The sequence below is a fragment of the Pan paniscus genome, chromosome 11 (assembly GCF_029289425.2).
Source record: "Pan paniscus chromosome 11, NHGRI_mPanPan1-v2.0_pri, whole genome shotgun sequence".
Classification (NCBI taxonomy): domain Eukaryota; kingdom Metazoa; phylum Chordata; class Mammalia; order Primates; family Hominidae; genus Pan; species Pan paniscus.
In genome coordinates this window covers 49,984,216-50,003,811 of record NC_073260.2, presented here as the reverse complement: position 1 = coordinate 50,003,811, position 19,596 = coordinate 49,984,216, and the positions used below count along the sequence as shown (strand labels likewise).

At 48.7% G+C, this 19,596-nt stretch overlaps 1 protein-coding gene and 1 pseudogene across 14 annotated transcripts in view; one reads left to right on the top strand and one right to left on the bottom strand.

Annotated features, from left to right (window-relative positions):
- Window positions 1–19,596, bottom strand: part of SEMA4D (semaphorin 4D) — a 137,191-nt gene that overhangs the window by 95,817 nt on the left and 21,778 nt on the right. For 2 of the 14 annotated variants that reach the window (XM_063594346.1, XM_008952350.5), the window contains one exon: window positions 18,832–18,897. The exons of the other annotated variants lie outside the window; for them this stretch is intronic. The gene's annotated coding sequence lies outside the window, so the exon portion shown is untranslated. Of the gene's footprint in view, window positions 1–18,831; window positions 18,898–19,596 lie in introns of those variants that run through there. 14 annotated transcript variants of the gene reach the window in all.
- Window positions 15,667–18,528, top strand: LOC103783064 (ubiquitin-conjugating enzyme E2 variant 1-like; annotated as a pseudogene).

Sequence of the window (19,596 nt, the reverse complement as noted above, 5' to 3'; positions counted from 1 at the left end):
CCTCACTGGCCTCCTGGAGCAGGGAGTGAGCATCGCAAAGTCCCCTCCCACAAGGCATAGAGCCGCAAATGGCAAGTGAAGGGACAAGCTGTTCGATGTCATTAACGATGAAAGAAACAAACTGAAGCAGGATGGTCGCTTTCATCTTTCTGATGAGTAGTAACCTACAAAGCTGAGCAACCAGAGCCTGTGATGGGGTGGGGAAAACAGCGCCTGACAGTGGGGGAGCAGACCCAGTGCACCTGACTGTGACACTCGGGATGCTCCTGAATCACATTCCATTTGGACACAAAGCTACACCACGAGGGTGCTTCCTGCATCGTAGCAAAGCCATGGAAACCTTCCAAGTCCATCAGTGGCTGACCAGAATCAAATAAATGGTCTATCCAAACACTGAAGTGTATGCACCCATCACAAAGAACAAGGAGGTCAGCTGGGCACAGTGGTTCACGCCTGTAATCCCAGCACTTTGGGAGGCCGACATGGGAGGATTGCTTGGGCCCAGAAGTTCAAGACCAGCCTAGACAACACAGTGAGACCCCATCTCTACAAAACATTAAGTTAGCCAGGCATGGTGACACATGCCTGTAGTCCCGGCTACTCGAGAAGCTGAGGTGGGAGGATTGCTTGAGCCCAGGTTGTCAAGCAGTGAGCTATGACTGTGCCACTGCACTCCAGCCTGTGCATCAGAGTGAGGCCCTGTCTCAAAAAAGCAAATAAACAAAAAACAGGCCAGGCACGGTGGCTCATGCCTGTAATCCCAGCCCTTTGGGAGGCCGAGGTGGGTGGATCACTAGGTTAGGAGATCGAGACCATCCTGGCTAACATGGTGAAACCCCATCTCTACTAAAAATACAAAAAATTAGCCGGGCATGGTGGTACATGCCTGTAGTCCCAGCTACTTGGGAGGCTGAGACAGGAGAATCGCTAGAACCCAGGAGCCAGAGGTTGCAGTGAGCCAAGATCGTGCCACTGCACTCCAGCCTGGTCGATAGAGCAAGACTGGGTCTCAAACAAACAAACAACAAACAACAAAAAACAAACCCTGAGGAGGTGACCTTGTGTGGAAAGGGAACTGCCCAAGACAGAATAAAAAGGCAGGCTGTGGAGGGGCAGCCAGGGCAAGCCCACCACTCCACGGTGGCCTTACGTATGCGTGTGAGTGGCTGCGCAGGAAACACAGGCTTTTGGGAGGACAGTCCAGAGAGCAGTAACAGGTTTTTCGTGCTGTGGAGTGGCCTGGGGATCCAAAGGCAACTTGATCCCTGCATTTCTGAGCTTCCGTATTAGTGCTGTTTTTACCCTGCACACGCAACAGATACATACCACAGTTGCCCACATAGCACCGCCCCTTTTCTTTAGTGGAAAATACAAATTCCACATGGTGCATACATCCTAAGGAAGGCCAACCCATGGCTGGTCACGCAGTTCCCTTCCTGGGCCCACCTAAAAGACTGCCTGCCACACACATGCCACAAACATGCATCACATGCATGCATACATGCACACACCCATCCAAGCAGACACACACCCACCCACACACATATACACCTATGCACACAGGTACACCACACCCACATACCCATGTAAGCACACATGTATATTCACATACAAAATCACACACAAACCTACAGAGACACACATACATACACATGCACATATATACATCCAAACACGCACATCCATACACACTCATGCACACACACATACATATATGCACAAACTCACATGCCACATTCACATACACACCTATACACCTAAACACACACTCATATACACACATGGATACACGTGCCCACATGGATACACATACACACAAACACATGCACAAACATATGTACCTATACGCACACTCATATACAGATACACTGCACACACCCACATGTACTCATATACACATCTACCTACACACATGTGCCTACACACATATGCATACTCAAACACACACTGTGCATGGTCCTTATCCTCTCCCCAAGGGAGCTGCAGCCCAGCATTCCCACCCACTCACACGCTGGGGAAAGAATCACCTCCTTCCTCCTCAGCAGCTCAGAGGCAGGTTCTGAGCCATCGCAGCCTCCTGGAGACCCCATGTGCCTGTGGTCAGTGGTTCTCATACTGCGGCCTGCAGCAGAACCCCTGGCAAGGATCTGAATGCCAGATCTCTGGGCCCCAGTTGGAGCCCCAGTCCGGTAGTGCTCTGGGGGGGCCCAAGAACATGCATTTCTAATGGGCCCTCAGGTGATGCTGCTGTAGTTCCAGTGAACAGCCTCTAGTCCCTGGGGCAGCTTAAGGGAGTCAGGGTTTGGATGTGGCTCATTCATTCCGTCAGTGAATGCTTTTTGCTCCTTTTGTGTGCCAAGCTGCATCAAAAGTCCCTGGCTCTCCTGAGGACGCAAAGAAACAACTGGAGAAAGTCATTTCAGGGAGTGAGATGCTGATAAGGCAGGAGCATGTCAATGTGAGAAACAGCCTACAAGGGTGTTGGGGGGGAGTCTTATTAACACTCCTGAGGGTCTTATCCTCCTGGAGAGATGAGAATCCCCCTGCAGACCCAGAGCCTCTTCCCTGCAGCTGTCCCTGCTCAACCCTGGGTCCCAAAGGGGGCTGACCCTCGTCCTCCTTGCAAGCCTTGGGGGCTGCCCCTGTGTGTGGCAGGCACCTTCCTTCCTGTCTCCACCTGGCTCAAATGCCACCTACCTAGAAGCAGGGACCAAGGTCCTCAGCTGGTCAGAAAGGCCCACACGCCACAAGACCCAGGCTAAGATTTGAGGGCCCATGTGGCTAACACGAGGGAGCCCAGGCCAGCATCCAGTTACTAAATAACACACCCTATTCTGTGTAAAACTCTGGGTGACAACTGCTACAATGCCAAGTGCTCCTAGAAAACAGCAGAAGGTAAGAAATCCCCTGCCCTCTGCATTCCAGAAACAACTGCTACAAAAAAAGCCCCTTCCCCACAGGACTGAGCTAAGGCTCACGATGCCCCCACCCACCCAGGATAAGGCCAGACACAGAAACCCACCAACACCTGCTCTGCGCCTCTTGATGGCCAGTGGCACGATGCATCCCCCGCCTGCTCCCGATCACTCACAACAAAATGCTCATAACCAAACCTTGCTTCGCTTCTGTCCTTCTCCAGGCCCCTTGGGCCCCACAGAGCCAGTGCAGCCCCTCCTGAGAAACAGCTGGCCTTGGGTAAGGCATCCTCTGACCCTGCCACCCTCATCCCATATCCCACCTCTGGTTCTTCTAAGCCTCATCTACACCACCCTACAAAGAAAAGCCCTTTGGCCTAACCTTTGAGACACGTGTGATCTCATGGTCAGCGTGTGGCTAGGCCCCGGCCCCTACTGTGACAGTCCATTCCCTCCTTTGCATACTCCTAAGAAAGCCTCTTCTTACTAAGTCTGGATTTGTTTTATATTTGACAACTGCTTACTGATTACAAACAACTTGAAACTCCAAAATGTGTCACACACTCATGCAATGGATGCACAGGTGAGAGCTTTGATTTCTGCCTCCTGGAAGACCGGTACTCACATGTTTAACCGAGGTTCCACCAGTTCAGACCCACAGCTCAAGAGACGGCTCAGGAATATGTCAGAGATACCCCAGCCTCACATGCACAGCTGGTCCTGGAGGCCGCAGAGCAAGAAAAAAGGGGAGAAGCAACACTGAAGGTGAACCACACCCCTCAGAGACACGGGCATCCTACAGGCCTGGGAGAACCCATGCCCTCCAGCATGGAACTCAGCACACTGGGCATTCTGTGTAAGCCGCCCTCCTCCTGCAGACAGGCAGGGCTTAGCAGGGCCAGCTGAAAATGACACCCAGCCTCATATGTGGCCACCACACATGCCGAAGGGGAGGACGGAGCAGGCGACCTGCTGTTCCCCACGCCCCGCAGCAGAGAGAGGGCTCCCAGGGCAGACAACCCTATCACCTAATCCTACAGTCATGCTCGGGGGCTCTGCTGGGCCCCTCAGCATGCTCATGAAGCCCCAAGATCTCTTTTTTTTTTTTTTTTTTTTGAGACGGAGTCTCGCTCTGTCGCCCAGGCTGGAGTGCAGTGGCGCGATCTCGGCTCACTGCAAGCTCCGCCTCCCGGGTTCACGCCATTCTCCTGCCTCAGCCTCCCGAGTAGCTGGGACTACAGGCGCCCGCTACCACGCCCGGCTAATTTTTTGTATTTTTAGTAGAGACGGGGTTTCACCGTGTTAGCCAGGATGGTCTCGATCTCCTGACCTCGTGATCCGCCCGCCTCGGCCTCCCAAAGTGCTGGGATTACAGGCGTGAGCCACCGCGCCCGGCCCTCTTTTCTAAGATTACTGCAAACTGCAACTGAACACACGAAAGAAAATGTGCATCTCACTGGAGGTCAGAAAAATGCAGATTAAAGCAAGATGCCACTCTCCCCCTACAAAATGACCAGATAAAATAATTACAAGGCTTAAGGTGGTGTGGAAGTGTGAGCCCCTGCCTGCTGTCAATGACTTTTCTAGCAAGCAGCATGCCAGGGATATCAGGAACCTTACAAGGGTACCTCTTAGCTATCGGCAACAAGCAGAAATTGGGACAGGTAATCCCAACAAAACGTTTTACCCCATATACTCCTGACTCTGTGAAACTGAAAAGCCCCCCCCCAGAGAGAAGCATGTCAATAGATAAAGCAGCAGTCTGGCTCCAAATTGTATGTTTGTGTCTTTCACATGGATGGCTGTGAGCAAATGGCTGCAGTTCTGAGTCCTGACAACTGAGGAGGCAACGGTGACTCATTGCCCTCCCAGGACAGATGTGGGCACCACAGGAAGGCTGCCAGAATAAACCTCCAAACATTTTTCTCCTATACTAGGAGAGTAGCATATGAATAGGAATCATGGTGTCCTGGACATCATAAACCCCCAGAGTCCTGGGAAGCCTGAATCCTAGGGCCTATGTGTATTTCTTTTTTCTTTTTTTTGTTTTTTTTGAGACAGAGTCTCGCTCTCCCTCCCAGGCTGGAGTGCAGTGGTGCGATCTCGGCTCACTGGAACCTCCACCTCCCGGGTTCAAGTGATTCTCCTGCCTCAGCCTCCTGAGTAGCTGGGATTACAGGTGTGCGCCACTACACCCGGCTAATTTTTGTATTTTTAGTAGAGACAGGGTTTCACCATGTTGGTCAAGCTGGTCTCGAACTCCTGACCTCATGATCTGCCCGCCTCGGCCTCCCAAAGTGCTGGGATTACAGGCATGAGACACCGTGCTTGGCCTGATGTATATTTCTTGAACAACAAATGGGTAATTTTAAGAAGGCTAGGATGAGTTTTACCAACCTGCTTTTCCTAGTGATTCATTAAACGTGGTTTGGGTTAAGAAGGGAAATTCTCAGACTTTGCTGAATCCCTAACTGAAGCACGTGAGGCTAAAATCACTCCCTCTCTGCCCAGGGTGGTCTGCACACCCAGAAAGAAATGCCAGAAATCGCTTGGCGTGAGTGCATTGCAAATTCTTGAAACTTGATTTCTCACAGGTATAGATCATCTGGCTAACTCAGTCCAAAATTTAAATATGGTGCTATTATAATTCACAGTAACTAAGATTATTATCTGTACATTAACGTATGGCACAAAAGCCCATAAGGCTAGCTTCTACAGAGAAGCAGGCTCCAAGGGAAGCGGCCACCAATGCTCTTCCTTTATAACAACATTGATGTGAGCAGCAGCAGGCAACTGGCTGATAAAATGTGGAAATGATTTTTCCCTGTGGCATACCCACATAAGGAGAGCTGTGTTTTCTGTACAAAATAGGTGGGGTTGTTTTTGGCAAAATGATGGAATGTTTTGAATTTGAAGGAGTAAAAATTCCCCAATACCAGTCTATGGCAAACAACTCAAAACAACAACAAGCCAACAACACCTCCTATTTAAAGCTGTCCCAGCCAGATGCAGTGGCTCATGCCTGTAATCCCAGTACTTTAGGAGGTCAAGGTGGAAGGATCACTTGAAGCCAGGAGTTCAAGACCAGCCAAGGCAACAAAGTGAGAGCCTGTCTCTACAAATAAAAAATAATTAGCTGGGTGTGGTGACATGCACCTGTAGTCCCAGCTACTAGGGAGGGTGAGGCAGGAGGATCACATGAGCCTGGGAGTTTGAGGCTGCAGAGAGCTGTAATCATGTCACTGCACTCCAGCTGGGAAAAAGAGCAAGACTGTGCTGGAAAGAAAGGAGGGGAGGGGAGGGAAGGGGAGAAGAAAGCGAGAGAGAGAAAGAGAGGGAGGGAGGGAAGGAAGGAAGGGAAAGAGAGAGGAAAGGAAGGGAGGGAGGGAGGGAGGCAGGGGGGAGGGAGGAGAGAGAGAAAGAGAGGCATGTAAGAGAACACAGAAAAGGGAAACAGAACAAAAGGGTCTGTACTCTGAACACTAGAATGTTCCTTTCTACTCCTTAAGCCAAACCTAGAAGGCTTCTGGCACTCTCTTCTCTGCATCCCAGTACCCACTTCCAGGTTTCCAATGTGTTGAGTTCAGACTGGGGAATACCAGATGGGGAAAAATGGTAGACTCATGCCCAGTTGAGGAATACTTGCAATTCTAATCTTCCTCCCCAAACCACCTGCTACTATATTCTTTTCAGAATCTTTGAATAGCTGCTCCCTGCATTTGCAGTGGGAAAGCCACAGTGGAACATGGTTAACCCATCTTATTAACCAAGCCCATTCATTTCTGAGCTAAAAATCTACCTGAGGCTCATACCAGCCATCTTTTGCATGATCCATCTGGTCCTCTCCGTAGACAGCGGTCCATTCCCAGGTGCTAAATCTGTTCAGCAGGGCTACTTGGGGGCTTTTCATGATCAAGTCCCAGCCTTGCTCTTTCTCATCCAGGTCATGACCAGCCCTTTTTCGCTGCTGCTTTTTCATTTTTGCAGCAGAGGTGGGGAGGTACAAAACTACTTAGCGTCAACCAGTCTCCAAAGTGTATTCACAACACAAGGTTTCTATGTTGTGTTTAAAGAACCAAATGGTGGGCCGGGTATGGTGGCTCATGCCTGTAATCCCAGCACTTTGGGAGGCCAAGGCGGGCAGATCACACGGTCAGGAGTTCAAGATCAGCCTGGCCAACATGGTGAAACCCCATCTCTACTAAAAATACAAAAATTAGCAGGGTGTGGTGGCGGGCACCTGTAATCCCAGCTACTTGGGAGGCTGAGGCAGGAGGCTTGCTTGAACCCAGGAGGTGGAGGTTGCAGTGAGCCGAGATTGCACCACTGTACTCCAGCCTGGGTGACAGAGCAAGACTCTGTCTCAGACAAAAAAAAAAAAAAGAACCAAATCGTGCCAACTAGAGCCAAAGGCTTAACTTCAACCCTTGCAGTCATGGGGGCACTTTCTCCACTTTCCACCTTAGACACGTGCTTTTGGGGTTCTATGTGCTTTTCTTAAATTTCAGAATCAGAACACCAGTCAAAAATGGAGAGTGTGACTCACCTTCCCCCACCCCCAAGAAAACTGCCACAAAACCGCACTGTGAGCCTGTTTCTTCCTCTCTTCTCTCAGATGCACTACGCTCTCAGGGACGAAGGACAGTTTGTTCTAATCATGTTGAAGATGTAAAATAAAAATACTTAATTGTAAATTGAATTATTTCACCAAGATGCTACCTGTGAGAAAAAAGGAATGGCTGGAAATCCTGCCTTCTGACCTGGGTTTCGGATGATTATAAACAGCTGGGGTGGGGCTGAGGACCTCAGGGGCAAGGCAGTCATAGTTGGGGTTGGGGGGGCAACACATTACAAGTCCAGCAGCAGGGCGCAGCCAGGCTGCCTCTGGCCACCTCCCCAGTGCCCAGGATCTGGACAGGAAAAGACAGGAGTTCATCAATAAGGAGAGACCCCTCAGATGTGGGGTGCAACACCCCAGCTAGGAAGGGCAGCAACAGGTCCTCTCCCTGCAAGATCATGGGAACAAAGGAGAGGACAGGGACACTGAGGACAGGGTTCAAAACCCACTGGTCTCCCCAGAGTGAAGCACCCCCAGGGGAAACTGACAGCAACTCAGGCAGTCACAGAGGTCAACCATCAGAGAGGTGAGCGCTAGACAAAAACCACATCCTCATTCTTTGGGTCCATTAGGAAATGGGCAGGGTTGCAGGGGTCCTCCGCCTCCTGGAGAGGGCTGGATAAGCCTGAGTTACCACGGGGTGTGAGGGGAGGGTGCGGAGAGCACCCCCAGGGCGAGGGTCCTGCTCTCTGCTCAGCCCACGGTGACATCTCTAATGCAAGCATATGCTGGCTCTAAATTATATTAGCTTGCTTGCTTTATTTGGATGCATCTCTGTTTCTGACACCATGTCCTCTCTATAGCTATAGACATCTCGCATGCTTTACAAAGCACTGAGCACACAATAATTAACCAATACTCACTGACCAACTTGCCAGGGGCAAAGAGGGCCAGCCCAGGAAGGGGGCACATTTCCACATATCACCCAAGAGCCTCTCATGCTGGCTCAGACCCACAGACAAGACTGGGAAGATCCGCCCACAGAATGTTCCTCCTTGCCCTCCATGACCAGATTCTCACTTTAAAAAGAGCCCTTAGTCCGGTGCATCCCGCAGAGAACAGATAAGAGGGGCCTAAGTCCCCAGGAAACCAGCACCATCCATCTGGTGAGATTGCTGGCCACTCAGCCCAGGGGTGATGGCTGCTAACGGGTCACTTAAAAAAAATGACCATGCATTAAAAACATTATTAAATCATCACTCACAAGAGAACCAAGGAGGTGTCACAATCCCTTCAGAGGAGAAGTCAAAGAATCACAAAAAGACATGGAGTTGGCTGGGGGAATGGGGATGGATTGGGCCATGATGGATTGATAATTAGGGGGCTTCCTTGTGGGGTGCTGGAAATGTCTTGGAGCTAGAGGTTGCACAACATTGCAAATGTACTAACTGCCATGGAACTATTCACTTTAATATGATTAACTTTATGTTATGTGAATTTCACCTCAAGAAAAAAATAATACAGAGTAAAAGAATATTGACATGAATTTCCAATGGACACAATACCAGCCTTTTCCATGGGGAGTCAATTGTCTCTCCAGGAGGCTGAACCCATTTGCACATCTAGGGACAAGGATTATTTGCATTGCCTTCAGATATCTATGACTTACAGAGCTGTACAAAGACAGGTGAGCCCTGGGTGGCCCCAGTGCTCCATTCAAAGGCTGCCTATGCCCAAGTCCAAGGTGGAATGAGGAGAAGATGGAGTTCACAGGTTTAGGAGGAAACCAGCTTTAGCCAATGGGAAGGTGATGCTGCAGAATAAGGTGTGTCTAGAGATGGTGTCAGGAGTGACTCCTGCATTTCTTGGAGGCAGGGGGGAAGGTGGGCTCACTGGAGCACTGGGGCTTGAGGAGATGGTCCACCATGTGACACAGTGAGAAGCTGAGGTGTCCAAGGCACCATGGAGGGGCAGGACCACACAGGGTGCACGCCAGGCAGTTTGCAGCCCTGGCCTGGCCAGGGGCTTCCGTAGCACAGTGCCGCAGCTGCTGGGGCACACACCAAGGGATCAGGCACACGAAATGCTCAATGACACACACAAACGTAATTTCCCCTGACTTGTACAAAAAATAGGGTGATCACTCCGCTCTGAGTTCCCACACAGTGATGCAGACTCATTTTCAGAAACGCCTTTTCTTTCTGCCAATCTGGAATTCTTTCCGGGCTCCTCGAACACCTCTAAGAATCCACAACCTTAGACAGAGGGCTGCCTGGGGCCTTTCCCTTCTGGCTTTCCCCAGGCATCCACACCTACAACACCTGGGACACGCTAACACTCACAGGCCAGGTGAACACATGCTTGACTGCTCTCCATATGTACCGAGGGCTGCCCATGACCTCTGTGAGTGACCTTTCCGTCTGGACCACACGCAGTGCATCATCGAGGGAGCACACAGCCCCCGTGTGCACAAGGTCATGCTCCAGAAGCATCACTCACCTGCATGTGCACACTCTCAAGGCACAGCTAACTCCACTTTTCCACTGCAATTAGTACACAGTAATTATTACCCAAACCCAGCACGTGGAAACGTGGTCTGCAGCCTACATGGACTGTGTTTCCACTGAGTTCTGTCCTTGTGTGCAGCAGGGAGGCGGCTACCAGGTCACAAGCATTCACCTCGGAGTGCACATGACGATGACCAATACGAGCCTGATGTCATTATCGGAGCCTCCTTCAAAGATGCTGCTCCCTCCCCACAGTGGTCTTGTTACTCTATAACTAGAAGTTTCTGAGCCACCAGCTCCAGAATGCAAGGCCCAAAAAGGGCCCTGTTACTCTTTTACAAGCAACCAGAGCAGAAATGAAAATGTCACCGACCTCCCAGAAAGAAACTGAATTATTCATCTGCAGCATTCACAGCCCCATGTGTGAAGTTAACGGGGGTTGTCCCCCTTGTTGTTCAGGCTGAAAAGTTTCCATGACTAGATGTGGGCACTCCTGTCCGAGCTCATGTATCATGCCTGCCTCCTTCCTGGTGGCCACACAAGGACATGGGTACACGGCCCTTGCACTTGTATGAGCACGTGCCCACCCTTCTCCTCATGTCCTCACGTCCCCAGCTTCCTGGCTCCTTACATCGTAGAACCTGGATGACCTTGTGAAAACACACACATCTGATGCTCCCTCCGAGGTCCCTATACCACAGCATCCTTTGAGTTCACAGCCATCCGGTTCCTACAATTCAGCCCCAAAGGAGACTAGGGCCATCAGTTACCTAAGGACATACATGGTGGAGGAGTTGATTTCATTCTCCTCCTTTGAGTTACCTGAACTTCTTACAGTAAATGTGTTATTTGTTTAATCCGGGGGGGTGGGGGAGGGGGAACCACACCTGGGAGCGCATGATTTTTTTTTTTTTTTTTTTTTTTTGAGACAGAATCTCACTCTGTTGCCCAGGCTGGAGTGCAGTGGTACAATCTCAGCTTACTGCAACCTCTGCCTCTCAGGTTCAAGAGATTCTCCTGCCTCAGCCTCCCAAGTAGCTGGGATTGTAGGTGCGCACCATCACGCCCGGCTAATTTTTGTATTTTTAGTAGAGACAGGATTTCACCACGTTGGTCAGGCTGGTCTTGAACTTCTGACCTTGTGATCCACCTGCCTCAGCCTCCCAAAGTGCTGGGATTACAGACGTGAGCCACTGCGCCCAGCCTCATGATTCTTATAAATTGCTGCAAGGATATGCCCACAGCAGAAGCAGGGAGAGCTGGCAGTGGCATGTCCCACAGCCTCAGGCTTGGAGAGCAGCCCTCCCAGCCCCAAGGGCTCTCCCAGGGCTGGAGGTGCTTAGCCAGCTGTTTATGCATACGTTACACATCCCTGCAGCAGAAAGAGAGTCAGCCTGTCCAAAGAGAATCATCTGCGAGAAGACACCGAAAGACTAGAGTAGTCGTGGTGTCAGGCCTGCTCATCCAAACGACTTTGATCACTGAGAAAACTCAGCGCCGTAGGATGGCTCCAGGGATTGCACAGAACCCCATTCCACTCCACCTGCAACAGGTATTTCCAAACCCTCCGCATTTGCAGAAATCTATTTTCTTTTTATTGCTCATAAATCACTCTATTTTAAACCCCAGCATGACATAGATTTTTTAAGTGAAGCAAAACTAATCTCACTTGAAGAATCACTACAAAACTGTGACCTTTTCCCTCACATAGGAAGACGCTACAATATCAGGGTCAGGAACCAAATTCCCCAAAGTCCATCAGTGAAAAAATGTCTACTTTATGACCTAAGATGAAAGCTGACAACAGAGCGTTCAGAAGGACACACCGTCAACTGTCTTCAGTCCCTGACTCACCAAATGAAAAGTGACGGCAAAGCAATCTCTGCTTAAACATCACTCTAAAAACATACCACTCCTTTTGGCCTTATTTTTCTTGGGTTTTTCAAACAGGCTAATTTGTGGCCTTTATTGGAAATAAACAAAACATAAATAAATCAGTACCTATCAACACGCCACTCAGAATAATCACCTCAAACACCCTGGAAAAGTGGTGAAAATCTCATCCCCCCTCTAAGTGGTGGCTGCGGGTTTCTTCTCACTCTGGTATAAGGCTGCCCAGATTCTCCCGGCGTGTAATGCTTGTGTAATGCTCGGGGGCAGCAATCTGAAACTTCTAGAGACACTGAAGTCCTGCAGGTCACTGGGGTAGTTCCTATTAACTTACCACTCAGGCACCAAAGGCTACCCCAGGGCTTAAAAGCCTTAATGTCCCTCCTAAGGCACCTCATCTGCTGCTCCCCAGGGGGTATCATGTAATCCAAGGGAATCCAGCCCCATAAGAATCTGGTAATACCTAGGACTACAGACTACAGTCCTGATTAGACTGGTTCCACACAGAGGCTGCATTTAAAACACTAGCTCTGAGGTCCTCATATGTTAATACATTCCCAATTCCCAATATCAGGAAAGAAGGAAATGTTATCACTACAGACCCCATAGACATTAAAAAGGAACACGGCAAACAACTCCGTGCACAAAGAGTCAACAACTTAGAGGAAATGATCAAATTTCTCAATAACAACCAACCACCAAAATTCACACAAGATGAAATAGATACCTGAGCAATACTATAAACAGGAAAGAAATAGAATATGTAGTTAAATACCTTCTGAAAAAGACATCTGAAAAGGCTCAGAGATAGTTTTACTGGCAAATTCTACCAAACATGTAAGGAACCTAACAACAATTACATACACTCTCTTCCACAAAATAGAGGAGGAAAAAACATTTCCCAACTTAAATGAGGCCAGCACTACCCTGATAGCAAATCCAGAAAAAGACATTACAAGAAGACTATAGGACAATACCCTTCATGAACACAGATGCAAAAATCCTCAACCAAATATTAGCAAACTGAATCCAGTAATATGTAAAAATAATGCACCACAGCCCAAGGGAGTTGATTCCAAAACACAAGATTGACTCAGTGTTCAAAAATCAATAAATGCAAGCCACCTACTCACAGAAGAAAAAGCACACAGGCATATCAATTTATATAGAAAATGCATTTAAAAAATTCAACATCCATTCATGATAAAAGCTTTCAGCAAACTAAACCTAGAAGGGAACTCTCTCAGCCTGACAAAGGGCATCTATGGAAAACTCACAGCTAACATCATACTTCATGGTGGCAGACAGATGCTTTCACCGAAAGTCGGAAGCAAGGCAAGGATGTGCTCTCACTACTTCTCAACATTGCACCAGAAGTCTTGGCTAAAGAAACAGGGCAAGAAAAAGAAAGGAAAGGCACACAAACTGAAAAGAATGAAATAAAATGGACTATTCACAGACAGCATGACTGCCTATGTAGAAAATGCCAAGGATTTCTTTTTGTACATAAAAGCTCTTGGAACTAATAAGTGAGGTTAAGCAAAGTCAAGAGGGTCCAAGATCAACAACATAAAAGTGGTCATATTTCTATGGATTCTATCAACATTTGGGAAACTGATAAAGTGAACTGCATCAAAATTAAAATGTTTGGCTCTGTGAAAGATGCTGTTAAAAGAATTAAAAGGCAAGCTAAAGATTGAGAGAAAATATTTGCAAATCACATATCTGACAAAGAACTTGTATTTAGAATATATAAAGAAGTCTCAAAACTCAATATCAAGAAAATAACTCAATTAAAATATGAGCAAGACTTCAACAGATACTTCACCAAAGAGGATACACAGATGGCAAATTAGCACATGAAAAGATGTTTTACATCATTAGCCACTAGGAAATGCAATTAAAACCACAATGAGCACATTATATATACATTAGAATGGCTTAAGAAAAAAAACTTAACAATACCAGGTGCTGGTAAGGGTACACAGTGATGTGGCTGGTGAGACTGTAATATGGTACCGCCACACTAGAAAAGACTTGGGCAGTTTCTTATAAGAATAAACACACACAGACCATATGACCCAGCAATCCCACTTCTGGACATTTATCAAAAGGAAATGAAACTGCATGTTCATAGAAAAGCTCATACACAAATGTTTACAGCAGTTCTGTTCAAACACACAATGGACTTACAGAGGGACAAAAAAAAACCAAACTATTGATACCTGCAACAGCTGGAATGAGCCTCAACGGCACTGTGGTGAGTGAAAGAAGTCAATCTCAAAAGGCTATGTACTGCGTGGTTCCATTATATGACATTCTTGAAAAGGTAAACTATAGGAACAAAGAGTAGCTCAGCAGTTATAAGTGATTGGGAGGGAGCTGAATATAAAGGGATGGTATGGGGAGCTTTCTTGGAGGATAGAATTTCTCTGTATTCTAACTGTGGTGGTGGTTACACCATCTGCACGTCTTAAAACTCACAGAAATGCACACTGAGATAATCATTCTTACTGTGTATTAATTTTAAAAGTAAAGGAAAAGGAAAAACAAAATAAAATGACTGCACCCATTTGATTGAAATGTCTTTTAAAATACCTTTATTTTTAGGCAGACACAAAAGGACAGACACTGCGTGATTCCACTTATAGGAGGTCCCTAGAGTAGTCAGTCACAGCGACAGAAAGGGGAATCAGGGCTGGGGAGTTATTTAATGGGTACAGTTTCCATTTGGGATGATGAAAAACCTCAGGAGATGGAGGGTGGTGATGGCTGCCCAACAATATGGATGTACTTAATGCCACTAAACTATACCCTTAAACATGGTTAAAATGATCAATTTTATGTTTATTTTACCACAATTGTAAAAACTCACGTTCTTCCACAAGAATAGATTTAGAAAATTGTATTTGTATAAAAATAAAACAATAAAAGAAGTTCAAAAAGCAAAAAGCTAAAGTCTCTCCCCACCACACTCTCCAGATAACATCACTGTCAACAGCTTGCTGTGCTTCATGTCAGATGTTCACAATCTTTATCATACACGCCGGCTCAGGTGCACGCCGGCTCAGGTGCACGCCGGCTCAGGTGCACGCCGGCTCAGGTGCACGCCGGCTCAGGTGCACGCCGGCTCAGGTGCACGCCGGCTCAGGTGCATATAGGCTGAGGTGCATGCCAGATAGGGTGCACGCTGGCTCAGGTGCATACAGGCTGAAGTGCATGCCAGCTCAGGTGCACGCCAACTCAGGTGCATATAGGTTGAGATGCAAGCCAGATAGGGTGCACGCTGGCTCAGGTGCATACAGGCTGAGGTGCATGCCAGCTCAGGTGCACACCAGCTTGGCTGCATACAGGCTGAGGTGCATGCCAGTTCAGCTGCATACAGGCTGAGGTGCATGCCAACTCAGGTGCATATAGGCTGAGGTGCACGCCAGCTAGGGTGCATGCTGGCTCAGATGCATACAGGCTGAGGTGCATGCCAGCTCAGCTGCATACAGGCTGAGGTGCACGCCAGCTCGGGTGCATGCCCGCTTAGGTGCACACAGGAATAGGGGCTTCTAATTCTGTGATTAAATGTGAAACAGAGGTCCTGGGTCAATTTGCACAATCCTTTTGACTTTAAAAGAGTCATGCTCTTTGCTTCCCACAAGAGGCAACTGAAAAGTAAAACACATCCCAAAGGTGAAGTCACTGGTGAAGGGTAAAGAACACAAGATGGCAGCCACCAAGGGCTGGGGAGTAAAAGTCCTTCACAATTTCTGACTGTTGTAAGAACTCGATGAAGGCCAGAAAGGAGGAGGAGATGGCAAAGTTAGCTGGGATTGAGAAGATGATGGAGACAAGACACTTACAAGATGGACAGGAATGATCACTGGGCATCCAAGAACAATTTATGAAAGCCAAATATACAGCCTTAAAATAGAATGTGGACCTAAACACTGAGAAGCACCCCCTTTTGTAAGATTTGTGACAAAAATTAATTTGAGTGGAGTTAACAGTCCTAATGACATGGTGGACCCAAGAGCCAAATCACCGCTAGCAAAACGGCAGAATTCATATAGCATTCAAAGATGTCCTGCAAGAGCTTTGGGCCTAATGATGTCGGTGCTTAATGATGTCTATGGAATATATGAAACTTCCTCAGCTGCGCGAAGGCCAATGTTACAAGTTAATCAAAAGGAAAAACCCCAGGCCCTTCCCCTTTCCCCCCATTCAACTTAAGTAGTCTTCATTTCCCACAGTAGTAAATTTTCTAGATACATCTTGTAGACCTCAAAGTACTGGAGAGGGCCAGGCATGGTGGCTCACATCTGTAATCCCAGCATTTTGGGAGGCTGAGGTGAGAGGGGTGCTTGAGCCCAGGGGTTTGAGACCAGCCTGGGCAACATAGTGAGATCCCATCTCTATAAAAAATGTAAAAAAATTAGCCAGGCATGGTGGCACACGCCTGTGGTCCCAGCTACTCAGGAGGCTGAGGTGGGAGGATCACTTGAGCCCAGGAGGTTGAAGTTGCAGTAAGCCAACACTGCACTCCCGCCTGGGCAACAGAGCAAGACCCTGTCTCAACAAATAAAGTATTGGAAAGGAAGCGCTCATTCAATTTATCTTAAGATACTGTAAGATATCTGCCACTTTTCCTAAGATATTGTAAATGATACTACATTTTGAAATATGTAAGTTGTGCTATAACAACAACAACAACAAAACATCCCAGGCCTGAGCAAGCAGTGCTCCGTTCGGAGCTGACCCGAACCTTAAAAAGGAGCGAAGGCCGGGCACAGGGTCTGACGCCTGTAATCCCAGCACTTTAGGAGGCCGAGGCAGGACGACTCCTTGAGTCCCAGAGTTTGAGACCATCCTAGGCAACACAGCAAGACCTCATCTAGAGGTCTAGATGAGGTTTTAGTAGACTAAAAATTTAAAAACTAGCCAGACATGGTGGTGCACACCTGTGGTCCCAGCTACTCAGGAGGCTGACATGGGAGGACTGAAGTTCAAGGTTGCAGGGAGTCAGCCTGGGTGACAGAATGAGACCCTGTCTCAAAAACAACAGCCGGGCATGGTGCCTCACGCCTGTAATCCCAGTACTTTGGGAGGCCGAGGCAGGTGGATCACCTGAGGTCAGGAGTTCGAGACCAGCCTGCCCAACATGGTGAAACCGTCTCTACTAAAAATACAAAAATTAGCCGGGCATGGTGGCACATGACTGTAATCCCAGCTACTTGGGAGGCTGAGGCAGGAGAATCGCTTGAACCTTGGAAGCAGAGGTTGCAGTGAGCCGAGACTGCACCACTGCACTCCAGCCTGGGCAATGCACTCCATCTCAAAAAACAAAACAAAACAAAACAAACAAAAAAACAAAAAGAAGAAAGAAGTGAAGGCAGACAGTCAGAGGGCTACAGAGACTCCAGGCTGGTCAATCAGTGACAGAAATTTGAGTTCCCTTTCTCAGGTCCTCCCCAGGCATCCCCCAGAGAAGTAGGGCAGAGAGAAGACGGGTACCATGCCCACAGCAGCACTCTGGGTCCCCCAAGGGCTGCCTTCACGGTCCCCATCCCAGCCCAAAGGAGTTCCAGCCACTCTGCTGATGCATGGCACCAAGTTCTGGGCTCAAGTCCTCCCACCTCCCCCTTTGGTTGCCAAGAAACCTCCCTCCAAAGATGTCCAAATTCAAACTGCTGCTTCTAGACACCTGGCACCAATAAACCCCGAAGATAAACACAGCCTGACTCATTTACCCAGCCCTGTGCATCGCAAGCATTTTAGCCATAATTAACCTTCGCTTAAACCCTGTGTTTGTGCTTGAGTTTAGCAATCACCAGCATTCGAATCCAAATAAGAACATCACAAAGATTACAGTGGACAAATAAAATATAAACAGATCCAAATGCCTCCATGTTCTTAATTACTAGCTATGTTCCTTTGTATACACAGATGAAAGCAGCAACTAAATAGCCTGCGTAAACTGCGTTTACATGAGTTTTTCTCTGTATGACCAGAAGCACTAAAACTCACCTGCAGAACCCCACTGAGCTTCAGAACCCGTGGGTGATTTTTGTTTTTTCAGTGTGTACACTTCATTATCGTTTTCAAGCCCACCCTGGAAGAGGACAAAGGCTAAAACATGAAATATTAAGCCACTCTCCCCCAAGCTACAGACACATGTAGCTTGACAGACACATGTCAGCTTCTGCCTGACAGACATATGTCCCTCAAAGAAGAGAAAAAAGCCAGACGGATTCTTCCCACACCACCACGTTCCTCCTGGCCAAGTCTTTCCGTAGAGAAAGGCCAAGCTGGGTTCAAGACCGGAGACTCTGCTCTCAAGTCTGTGACTGTCAGCCCCTGCAATAGGGGTCCCTGTTGCGGAGGCCCCTGGGGTCCCACCCTGAAAAGTCCCAGAAAGCACTTCTGAGAGCAGCAGCTCTGGCTTTAGAACCTGAGGAGGGTGCCTGGGGCTACAGGGAGGGTTTCACAGCTGCCCTGCTGGCACCATGTGGTCACCAGACCCCTCTTTCTCCCCAGCTCCGGGCCCACCCCGGAGGAGGCTCTCCTGGGGAAAAGGGTCGAGGTGCAGGATGAGAAAGAACCTGCAGAACCTGCAGCTGGAGGACAGACCAGCCACAACCTGGAGGCCATCCTGGGCTGCCAGGAATGACCTGGTTTTGTGAGAACCAGTGTCACAGAGGCTGGGCAGGAAGCCCCAAGGGCCTGAAAGCAGGTGGGACTGAGACCCATGTCCCCACCCACCTGGGAGCCAGAAGGGGCCTGCTGGGCCCCCAGATCCTGAGCCTCAGCCAGCGAGAAGCAGGGAAGGGGACACATGCTGGCCACCAGTCCCAGGAACAAACACCCACTCCTGCCAGCCCAACCACACCAGGACTGGTCCATGGGTCACAGCCTTGGCATGGGCTCAGCTCCCCACTCCCACCACACGGCCAGTGACCTGAGTCCCTCCTACCTCTGTGACCAGCTCCACTGTCTCACTTGTTCACCCATCAATCATTCATTCACTCCAACATTGCACCTGATGGAAAAGAAAGAGAAGAGCCACCTTTACCAGTCCTGGAGCTGGCACCCCTCTGCATTCCCCTACTGATCCATTAGGCAGCTCCCATCCAGTCCAGACCAAGCCTGCCGTGGACCACCAGGCTGTGTTTCTCCTGCCTCGCTGTGACTGTTTACGGCAGAATTCACAGGATGGTACACAGGTCTGATAAGAGCACGCCAGGCATACGGGAGGCCAATGTCAGCAGGCTCACAGAGAGCGGGAAACAATGATATGACCATGGCTTGCACAAATATTTTTTTTCCCAGAAAAAGAAAATATCATGGAGGCAGAGCTCCCAGGCTTTCTGCTAATAAATGCCTCTAGCATGTCCAAGCCATGTCACATTTTGAAGGAAAATGAAGCAGTTTTTGGAAGGAGGACAACAGGAATGGTCCCCAGAGGCACCTAAGGTATTACTGATGCTTAAATATGGGGCCAATGGTGACTGGAATGAAGCAACCTTCCTAAGAAGCAGAAGGTCGGCTGAGGTGTGAGCACAGCTTGCACAAGGCCCCGGACCTCGCTCCTGGTGCCATTAGAATGTAAGAAGTGCCAACCTTCGGCCACCTCATGCTGGCCCGATGATCTCTGGGCAAGAATAACAAGCCCTGCCTGCTCTGGGGCAGGCTTCTGGGAGCAGGGCAACACCTTCATACAATACACCTTGAGCAAGCT